Source organism: Cucurbita pepo, chromosome 16 (assembly GCF_057944985.1).
Source record: "Cucurbita pepo subsp. pepo isolate OVF chromosome 16, ASM5794498v1, whole genome shotgun sequence".
NCBI classification, from domain to species: Eukaryota; Viridiplantae; Streptophyta; class Magnoliopsida; order Cucurbitales; family Cucurbitaceae; genus Cucurbita; species Cucurbita pepo.
The window spans coordinates 4,635,465-4,646,900 of record NC_141813.1 but is presented as its reverse complement, the minus strand read 5'-3'; positions in this window follow the sequence as shown (position 1 = coordinate 4,646,900).

The window sequence follows — 11,436 nt, the reverse complement described above, 5'->3', positions numbered from 1 at the left end:
TTAAATTAAGTCTTTTGACCATAATGGAACTCATAGCATTGGTGCAACTTCCGCTATCAATGACAACACTACAAGGTACAGATTGAACAAGACACCGAGTTTGAAACAAGTTCTCCCTTTGGTCTAGGCCGTCCTCCTTAATGTGGGTGTTTAGAGCTCCTCGAGTAACCGAAGATATATGTGTAGGGTCCTCTTCACTAAAATCCTCACTCTCATCAGTTTCCTCATTTATGTCGTCATGTGCCTCGTCATCCGTAACAATTTCTCCCTCCTTGATGGTCATAATTCTTGCATTTAGGAAATCTCTACTATAGTGTCCTACCCCTGAAATCTCCAACACTTTAAATCTCTATTTCGAACATTAAACTTTTCTACTTTTTCTTTCCCTGTTCTAGAACTCTCACCTTTCTCAAATTTAGCTTGAGGCTTCTCATTAACCTCTTGATTTCTATGCTTATAATCAATGTTCTTACTATCCTTTTTCCATGTAGAAGTAGAATTGGAAAAAATTTTAGAAGAATACTGTGGAGAACTTCGTTGGATTTGCCTCTTGATCTTAATTGCAATGTGCAACAACTCCTCGATATCAGAATAAGGCTGTAAATTAGTCTTGTCTGCAATCTTTGTGTTTAACCCATTAAGAAACTGTGCCATGGGAGCCTCCATGTCCTCATTGAGATCAAGTCGATCCATCAATGTATCCATCTCCTTGTAATAATCTTCCACAGATTTGCGTCCTTGTTTCAATGCTTGAAGCTTTTGCGCCATGTCTCGTTGAAAATATTATGGAACAAAACGCTTTCGCATGGACTCTTTGAACTCGTACTGACATCAATTTATCCCACCAAATTTGAGCATATTGTTTGAATTGAGCAATGCATAACAGTACCTTCTTTTCATCACTAAAATTATGACAGTTGAACACCGACTCCACCGTTTTCTCCCATTCAAGGTACTCCTCTGGATCGGTTTTGCAATAAAACTTGGGAAGTTTTAATTTGATGCTCCCCACGCTACGATCAATTCTATCGTCATAAGGAACTCGTTGTGGTAAATTATGATACCTTCTTCCACAGCCTCTCCCTCGCATCAAGCCACGACCAACCGCCTGTGGATTATCCTCGTGTTGATCAGAATTGTCTTCCTCATATTAATCAGTAGATTGGGCAGGTAGTGGAATCCACACACACACACACACACATATTCATCAAACGATTTAGAGTACCCATAAACTGGTTTTGTCACAAACTCATTAAGTATTTTTCTTAACCCAGGGTCTCCTAGTTGAGCATCGATGATCCTTTGTCGGAGTTTAGGTTGGACCATTTAATTGGGCTAGCTACGCTCTAATTCCTTCCACTGCCGCCGTGATTAATGTCGACAAATGAGTTGTCTTTCTACTTAGGGCATCTGCAACCACATTAGTCTTCCTAGGGTGGTACTGGATGTCAATGTCGTAGTCTTTTACTAGCTCCAACCACCTTCATTGTCTCATGTTCAGTTCCTTCTGAGTAAAGACATACTTCAAACTTTTGTAGTTGGCGTAAATTTGAGTTTTCTTCTCATACAAGTAGTGCCACCAAATCTTTAATGTAAAGACTACCACTGCTAGTTCCAAGTCATGCATGGGATAATTCTGTTCATAATCCTTTAATTGTCGAGATGCGTATGCAATAACCTTTTTGCGCTGTATCATCACACATCCTAGGCCCTTCTTGGAAGCATCACTGTAAATTACATAGTTTTCCATGTCGTAGGGCATTGTTAGTACTGGTGCAGCCACCAGCCTATCTAATATGTGGAAATCATTTCAAGGAGAGTAAAATTCGGATTGCCTTGTTGATCAAATATCTCAAGGCAAGAATATTGTTTGAGATTCGAATCACTCCACAAGCAAGATCGATCATGTCTAGCTTGAATGATTCTTGTTGATCAAATATCTCAAGGCAAGAACACTTGATTGAGATTTGAATCACTCAACAAGCAAGATTGATCATGTCGAGCTTGAATAATTCTACATGCAACCTAAACTACATAGAATTGCAATGGCTAAAGAAAAGCACAAATGCTTCTTTTACTATATTTTCAAAGTCTCTTACAAATACAACATACATGGCTTTATATAGCCTCAAAATGAAACTATTAAAGGCATTTCAAGAGTTGTAACATTCATACTTAAGAGTCATAATTAATCATTATGTAAATGTAACCTAAAGTAAATAAAAAGTCTTAAAATACATTAATGAAAAAAATAACTCTAAATTACTCTAAATTGTAATCTACCCAAAATTTATAACATGAAACTGATGGTGTTACTATAACACGTGCGGAAGCAATTTGGATCTTAGGCACTCTAAGTACATAAATTATAGTAAATTAGCTAGCATGTTCAAAAGCATTAAAACTCAATGAGTTTGAATACTAACCTTTTGTAGTTCAAATTACTTTTTCTTCACGAACCGGTTTCGAACAACCACTAGTGTCTTCCCTACTATTCTCTGGCCTTAGGACGGGATTGTGGAATCCGATGAGTGACTAAACTTGATTGAAATTTAGTATATGTAAAGAGAGAGTTTTGAGAGATTTTCTCAAAGTTTTTCAAGCAAACTTTCCAGGTACCTTATCACTCTATTTATATAAAATTTGTGGGATTACGTGGCAAACATGCTAAGTTTGGTTAAACCATATTATTGACACTCAATATTCCACTCACTCAAACATGGATTTTTCCATGAAGTGAAGTCAACCTTTTGACTTTCTTTATTTTAATTCAACAATTAATTTAAATAATTAATTTAAAATCAAAGTAATATTAAATGATCAATTAAACAATTAATATTTAACATTAAATCAAATGTCAATCCCAATCAATTGTGGCATATATTGATTATGAATCCCTATTCATAATTAAAATATTTAAATCTTATTTAAATATCTCTAATTCTCTCTTTTTGTTTAATTCATAATTAAAACACTTCGAACTCACTCATCACACTATTCTAAGGTTTAGTCCGATATGAGCTAGTAGAGGAACCTAATGGACCTACAGATCATGGGCTGCAATGATTTGAGATTAACCGGCTAAACTCATTAACTTTGTTAACCAACATCCGTTAACTACTAGGACACTCCACTATAGCCTGATAGTTGCACTCCCCTCACTATAGATATATTTCTGTCCATTTGATATAACCATGATTAGTAAGTCGATCCTTCACAGGTTGTTCGTAACTAGAGCTGGGTCAATTAACCGTTTTACCCCTGAAGTTACTTCTTGTTTCTTAAGTCCCACTGATCCTCTAATGAACAATTGGTTTGTGGTCCAACCAGTAAACCGAATCCCTCTCAGGCCAATGAGACGGTGGGGCCCCTTGGTCAAGACCTGGAGTCAGTACTTAAGGGAACTACCTCTCTTCTATCCCTAAAAGTGGGTAGGAGCAAATTCCATCTTGCACCCCACGTCCCCAGCCATTCACCCAGTCTTATCCCTGAAATGGGAGGCCTATGGAGTTGGCGAACTCGAGCCACTCTCACCCATGCAAATCTAAGGATAATTTCGAATAAACAAGAGTTCATGGTTAGCTCAGGATTAAGATCGAGTTACCTAGGTTATCAAATGAAAAGAAAATCAGTCTCAACAGTAAACGACATTATAAAGTGAGAGTGATTTTCTTCATGGTCCGATCTTATGCAATACTTATTGCATAGGACGCCCCCACTCACATGTCTTCGCATGTACAATTTAGTGATCACATTGTTTATGTCATATACAAAAGTGGGCTGCAGCCATTGTGTCCCCAGGATAAGGTACTCAGCCTTATCCCTGTACTATAGATCATTTTGACTATATACTTGAACTTGATCCACTCTTATGTCTCTACATATAGTTCAAGTAATCATACTATAGTCAGAGTGTTCTTATTTTATTGGATTTAGATTAATAATCCTAAAATTCACTTTATTTAATAACAATCTTTACTGAATAAACATCAATAATAACTTTATTGAAAATAGAATATGTTTTTGTTTACAAACTATGAGTTTTAGGACATAATACCCAACAGAAACTTCATTCTTCTTGAATGTGACATGAATTGAAATATCTTATGATAATTTCAACAATATTTTCTTTACATCTTCATTGAAGTATACTGTATGATTGATGTCTCTTAGTTCATATCAGCTTCTCTCAGCTCAACTTTTCCACCTAGAGGATGAGGAAGAGGGCATAGGGGCCGACCCCCTATTAGTGGTAGAGGAAGGGGTAGAAGAGGAAGAGGTGCAGTACGCTAGGAGTCAGTGAATTGACTGAATGAAACGGTGCCACTCCCAACTCGCTTCTCAAGCAACATTAGACCCCATAACTACCCTAACGGGACCATTACAAGCGGTTATGCTAATGATGGTAACCACAAAATGTTGGATTTAACCCACGATTGAAATATGTTAAAACAAGTAAAAGAGGCAAAGGAAAAACTTGAGGATCGAGAGCTTTTGGAACAAAGTAATCTTAAGCACTTAGCTTTTCACTTCTCCTTTGTTGTTGTGTTGTTGTGAAAAAAGAATACTTCTCATTAGTATTTATAGTAGAGAAAGCACTAAACTTGTTTCCTAAACTATCTACTCAAGTAATGAACCACTAAAAATCTTTTTAATAAGCATAAGGTTTGGTTCACAACCACAAAACTTGGTCCACAATTTGGCAACTGCTACCAATTCTCCTATAGTTGCTCCATAAGTATTTAGTTTTTCTACTAAGTCTATTAATAATTCTCCTAAGGTTATTACTCCATAAACTAGTAACTTGTTCTACTAAGACTACTAACAATTCTTCTAAAGTTACTATATAAGTTAGGAACTTGTTCTACTAGCTCAAGTTTATTAGCTCACAATCTCCTCCGTAAACTTAATTTTGTTCGAGAATCTTCACTCCCAGCAATTCTCGCATCTCTGCAAACTTAACCCTTGTAAGGGCCTTAGTTAGAATATATGCACGTTGCTCTCTAGTGCATACGAACTCCAAAATGATTTGTCTCTTCACAACACACTCACAAATGAAGTGGAAGCAAATGTAATTCTATTAGCTGCGTCCGTCAATATCAGATTCTTCATGAGTGCAATAGCAGATTTGTTGTTGACATAGAGAGTTACCGACTTTAGTTCACTTCTAGTCACTTCGCTCAACAAATTTCTCAGCCACAATGCTTGACATGACACCATAGTTGCTGCCATGAACTCGGTCTCATAGGAAGATAGTGCCACAGTTCGTTGATTCAGAGACTGCCAAGAGATCAAATTTTAGTTGAGATAAAACGTCATTCCTGCGGTGCGTTTCCTATCGCCAATGTCTCTAGCTAAATCACTATCGATAAAACCAACTAGTTCTTTAGGACCTCACCTTCTTTGATTCTTTAACCCGTAGCTTGTGGTTCCGTTCACATAGCGGAGAATTTTCTTAATTGCTTGATGATGCATCATAGTGGGCTTTTTCATGTACCTACTCATTATCCCAACAGCATATGAAAGGTCTAGATGAGTATGAGTAAAGTACCTTAGACTTCTGATGACACGCCCATACTTAGTGGAATTTACCAAGTTTCCTTCAACATCTTTCCTAAGTTGTAACTTTGCTAACATGGGATACTTGGTCGGGTTGCACTCCTCCATCTTAAATGGCTGCACAAATTCTTAGCATAGATCGATTACTTTAGCATTATGCAATCTTTTCGTTGGTCTACTTCAATACCGAGGTAGCACGTGAGTAACCCACGATCAATCATCTCAAATTCTTTCATCATTTGTTGCTTGAACTCTTTGGCACCTTCCACACTTGTACCAGTGACGATCACGTGATCAACGTACATGCCAATAATGAGTGTTTCAGTCCCATTGTGTTATTGTATACAATGCTTGTTCTTGCGAGCACTTCATGAAGTTTAGAGAATCTTTAAGCTCTTGTCTAGACGGCCTTTGACAACTTGTAAACTTTGTGCTCTTCGACTTGATGATGGACCCTTCAGGTTGGGCAACATACACTTCTTCTTGGAGTTCACCATTTAGGAATGTTGATTTGACATCCAAGTGATGACCTCCCACCCGTGTTGAGCTGTTAGAGCAAGAATCAACCTTATAGTGTCCAGTCTAGCCACAATACAAAAACCTTCTCAAAATTAACTTCTTGTCGTTGCACGTATCCTTTCGCCACGAGTCTTCCTTTATGCTTGATGAAATTTTCTTCACTAGTCTTCTTCAACTTAAACACCCACTTCAAACCGATGGGCTTGTGTCCGGACGATAAGTTAGTTAATGCCCATGTCTTGTTCTTCTGAATGGCTTCAAGCACTTTTTGCATGGCCTCCTGCCACATCATTTCAGTTGAAGCCTCAAGGTAGGTTGTCAGATCATTTGTTGCGAGCAACACTAACTCATCGGGATCTAATTCTCTTCAAATGTATCCGCATAAATTTTAGCAAGAGAACGAATCTTCTTTGGTCCATCCTCTAATGTGGATCCTCCTATGCTCTCACTTGAACTCTCTTGTTCTAGGGAGTCCATCATGCCTTGTGGTGTCACCAATGATGACATGTGTGGACTTGTTGGTGTTGCTGTAGGGGCACTTTCTAGGTCTGTTGCGTCTCCCTCTTCTTCTAGAGTAGTGAACTCTATAACAGTTTGCTTGTTCTCGCCAACATTGCACCAATCCCATTTCTTATTTTCTATGGATACAACATATCTACTTACACGAATTTTGTCATGTTGCAGATCATACAACATGTGTGCCTTGGTCCCATCCTCTACGCCAAAATATGTCATCTTTTGGCTTCTGACATCAAAATTTTTGATATATGGCTTTGTCGTCTTAACATGTGCTGTACAACAAAAGACACTTGAGTACTCGAAGTGAGGTGTCTTATCGAACAATGCTTAATAGGGGGTGCGAGTGTCCAGCGCCTTTTTTAGTAAACAATTTAGAAGATAAACTACAGGTTGTATTGCCTTGCACCATAAAATTGTCGGGACTACATGCTCTTGTGTAAGCTTCTTGTAGTGTTTATTGTGGTGCGGTTTTTTCGTTCAACCATACCATTTTGTTATGGAGTATACGGTGCGGTGAGTTGATGCTTGATACCTTCCTCTTCGTAAAATTCTGAGAAGTTCTCGGATAAGAACTTGCCACTTGATCGATGCGCAAGGTTTTCAGCTTGTGATTAGACCCATTTTCAACGAGACTTTTGAACTTCTTGAATGCACATAATGCCTCTCCCTTTTCTTTGAGCATGTACACCAACATAAGTGTGGACTCTTGATCTTGCGTGAGTGTGAGGCTTACCTCTTCATCTCGCTTCTTCTTGTGACACTCTACTGCAAGTCTTTCCCCATAACGATGGCGCCAAAATGTTTGTTCACTCAAAAAATTGCAACTCTATAAAGCCTAGTGGTGGCTCTAAAACCAATTGTAATGTTTTGACATAAGAAATACTAAGCAAGAAACATAAACAATTGGATTTTCAATGATATTATTGAATACTGAAATTACAAGTGACAAGAGAGATAGAAACTAACCACAAATATTGGTAAGTAGTTAAAATAATTAGCTAAAAACACTCTTACTGTAAGGACCGGGTTGACGCGATGACTAAAAAAGGCGGGTAAATTTTTCCTTCCTAATAAAACGATTAAAATTTAAAACATAATTTACATTATATCAAAATAGTGTGCGCACATTAGTCATTTAAAATACTACATAATAGTTAAAAGACAGAATAAAGAATAAACGCAAAACATTTTAAAACAAAGGTATTAGGACGATGGGTGAGGTTAGTCTATGACACTTGCTCCAGAGTCCGCTCCCGACCTCGGCCAGCTTCTTATCACCTGAAAAAAAATGGAGAATGCTTTAATGAAGATGTGAAGAAAATATTTTTGAAATTATCAAAAAATATTTCAATTCATGCCACATTAAAGAAGAATGAAATTTCATGTTATAAATTTTGGGTGGATTACAATTTAGAGTAACTTAGAGTTATTGTATTTCATTAATGTATTTTAAGACTTTTTAGTTACGTTAGGTTACAATTACATAATGGTTAATTGTGACCATTAAGTATGAATGTTATAACTCTTGGAATGCCTTTAATAGTTTCATTTTGAGGCTATATAAAGCGTTGTATTTGTAGGTGGACTTGGAAAATAAGGTAAAAGGAGCATGTGTGCTTTTCTTTAGCCAATGGCTAAGTTTCTTTGCAATTCTATGTAGTTTAGGTTGCATGTAGAATCATTCAAGCTCGACATGATCAATCTTGCTTGTGGAGTGATTCAAATCTCAATCATGTGTTCTTGCCTTGAGATATTTGATCAACAAGAATCAATCAAGCTAGACATGATCGATCTTGCTTGTGGAGTAATTCGAATCTCAAACAATGTTCTTGCCTTGAGATATTCGATCAACAAGGTAATCAAAATCTTACTCCCCTTGTAGTGATTCCTTATCTTATCATCAACTCTGCAAAATTCAATGATTTTTACAAACAACATGGAGTGAAGAGACAATTGACCACAACCTATACCCCACAGAAAAATGGAGTGGCCGAACGCAAAAATCACATCGTGATGAACTTGGTAAGAGCTATGGTCATAGAGAAGAAAGTGCCTAAAAATTTCTGGCCTGGTGGACGATTCATATTTTGAATCGATCACCTACTCTTGCAGTAAAAGACATGAGACTAGAAGAGCATTGGAATGGAGAGAAACCGTCGGTAGATTATTTTAGAGTTTTTGGATGTGTGAGACATGTTCATATTCCAGATGCCAAGAGAAGTAAACTTGAAGATAAAAGTGTAATATGTGTTTTAATTGGAGTCAGCAACGAATCCAAAGGTTATAGAATGTTTGATCCAATTACAAATAAAATTATAGTAAGTTATAATGTAGCTTTTGAGGATGATCGTGAATGTGATTGAAAAAAAGAAGGTGAAACAAAATTGGATTGGGGGAAAATATTAAAATGAATGAGAATACAACCGAAGAAGGAGAAATTGTGGAGGAAATGACTGAATCGATTGTTGAAAAAATTGAACCCGTTGCTAAAAAACGAAGAAGGAGAAATCACGGAGGAAACAACTGAACTTGTTGCTGAAACAATTGAACTAGTTTCTAAAAACAATTTTCTAGTAGTTGTTGCACCATCTTTGATAATAAGGGAGAGGAGAGATTGACATCCACCTGTATGGTTAGCAGATTATAATTCCAATGAAGGCTTATCTAAAGAGGATGAAAAAAATATGACATTCTTGATGATTTCAGATCCTGTGAATTTTGAAGAAGCTGTCAAAAGCCGAAAATGGAGATTGGCTATGGATGAAGAAATAAAATTCATTAAAAAAAAATCAAACATGGAACTTGGTGGTTCTACGACTAGAGCAAAGAAAATAGGAGAGATATGGATTTAAAAGACCAAGCTAAATGAGTTGGGAGAAGTTAATAAAAATACAAAGCAAGATTGGTGGTAAAAGATTATACACAAGAGCATGAAATTGATTATATGGAAGCATACGCACCTGTAACCAGAATGGATACTGTGAGAATGATCATGGCTTTTGCAGCCCAACAAGGTTGGAAAAATTAGATGTCAAATCAGCTTTTCTATATGACGAGTTAAAATAAAATATTTTTGTTGAACAGCTAAAAGGGGCTATGAGAAAAATGGAAGTGAGGAAGATGGTGTATAAACTCCAAAAGGCTCTCTACGGATTAAAACAAGCACCTAGAACCTAGCTTAGTCTAATAGAATCCTACTTCATCTAGGAAGGATTCAAAAGCAGATCCAGTGTGCAGACACTCCTCATCAAGAGGAACAGAGGTAAATTTCTTCTTGTAAGAATTTATGTTGATCTTTTATTTACTGGAGATGATGAAAAATTATTGGAAAAGTTTGAGCGTTCCATGAAGAAAGAGTTTGATATGACTGACTTAGGTCAGATGAGATTTTTCCTTGAAATAGAGATAATACAAAGATTAGATGATATCTTTATATGTTGAAGAAAGTATGCTACTGAAGGTTTAAATATCGTAGAGAATTACAATCCTGTTTGTAATCCCATTGTTCTAGAAAAGAAAATTGGCAAAGATGAAATTAGTACAAAAGTCCCATTGTTCTAGAAAAGAAAATTGGCAAAGATGAAAATAGTACAAAAGTAGATGTAACTTTGTATAAACAAATAGTGGGAAGTCTAATGCATCTCACAGCCACTCGTCCTGATCTCATGTTTGTTGTAAGTTTGATTAGTTGTTTTATGGAATGTCCAATGCAAAAACATTTTGTAGCAGCTAAAAGGGTTTTAAGGTACTTGAAAGGTATGGTAGACGATGGTGTATTTTATAGAAAAGGAGGAGTTAATGATTTAATTTGATTTACTGATAGTGACTATGCCGGAGATATGGAAGATAGTAAGAGTACTTCAAGCTATGTGTTTATGATGAGTGCAGTAGCTTGGTCTTCTCATAAGCAACCTATAGTCAATTTATCAACCACCGAAGATGAGTTTGTTGCTACTAGTGCCTATGCATGTCAAGCTATTTAGATGAGGAGGACATTCAAAGAGATTGGTCACTTTCAAATAGAAGAAACAAAGCTAATGTGTGATAATACTTCAACTATTAAGCTATCCAAAAATCCAGTTCTACATGGACGTTCCAAACACATAAGAGTAAGATTTCACTTTCTTAGAGATCTTACAAAAGAAGGAATCGTTAATTTATTATTTTGTGGTACCATAAATCAACTTGCTGATTTTTGAAAAAGCTTCTAAAATCATAAGCATTTTAGAAGTTTCGTGAAAACTTGGTGTACAGAGTTTTTCTGACTTGAACTAATTCTTGACAAAGAAGAATAAGTTCAAGGGAGGGATTGTTAGAAGAATTTGATTATGTGAATAAGTTCAAGGGAGGGATTGTTAGAAGAATTTGATTATGTCAAATACCGTTAAATAAAGATTGTTTCTTTTGGGACAACGAAAGTAATTTTAACTATTTAGTTTAACTTCTTCCAAATATTTGTGTTAGTTTCTATTTTTCTGGTTATTTGTAAGGCTCTAACAAATTTAGTATTCAATAATATCATCACTTAAAACTCAAATTGTTTGTTTCTAGTTTATTCTTCTATCAAAACCTTACCGCAGCAAGCCAACCTCAGTCATTCGTTTAGAACATATGAGCCAACCTCAATTTCATAGGCAAAGAATATGAGTCAACCTCAATAAAAGCCTATACACCTAGTCTAGTAGTTGTTGCAGCAACAACGTGCAGACCTTTAGAATCCTCCAACACGTAAATTTGAATCCAGAATCTGAGAGAAAATCCAATTAGCTATGAATCAAGAATCTTAGAGAAAATCCCATTAGCTTGTATACAATTGAAATAGAAATGCATACACCGAGT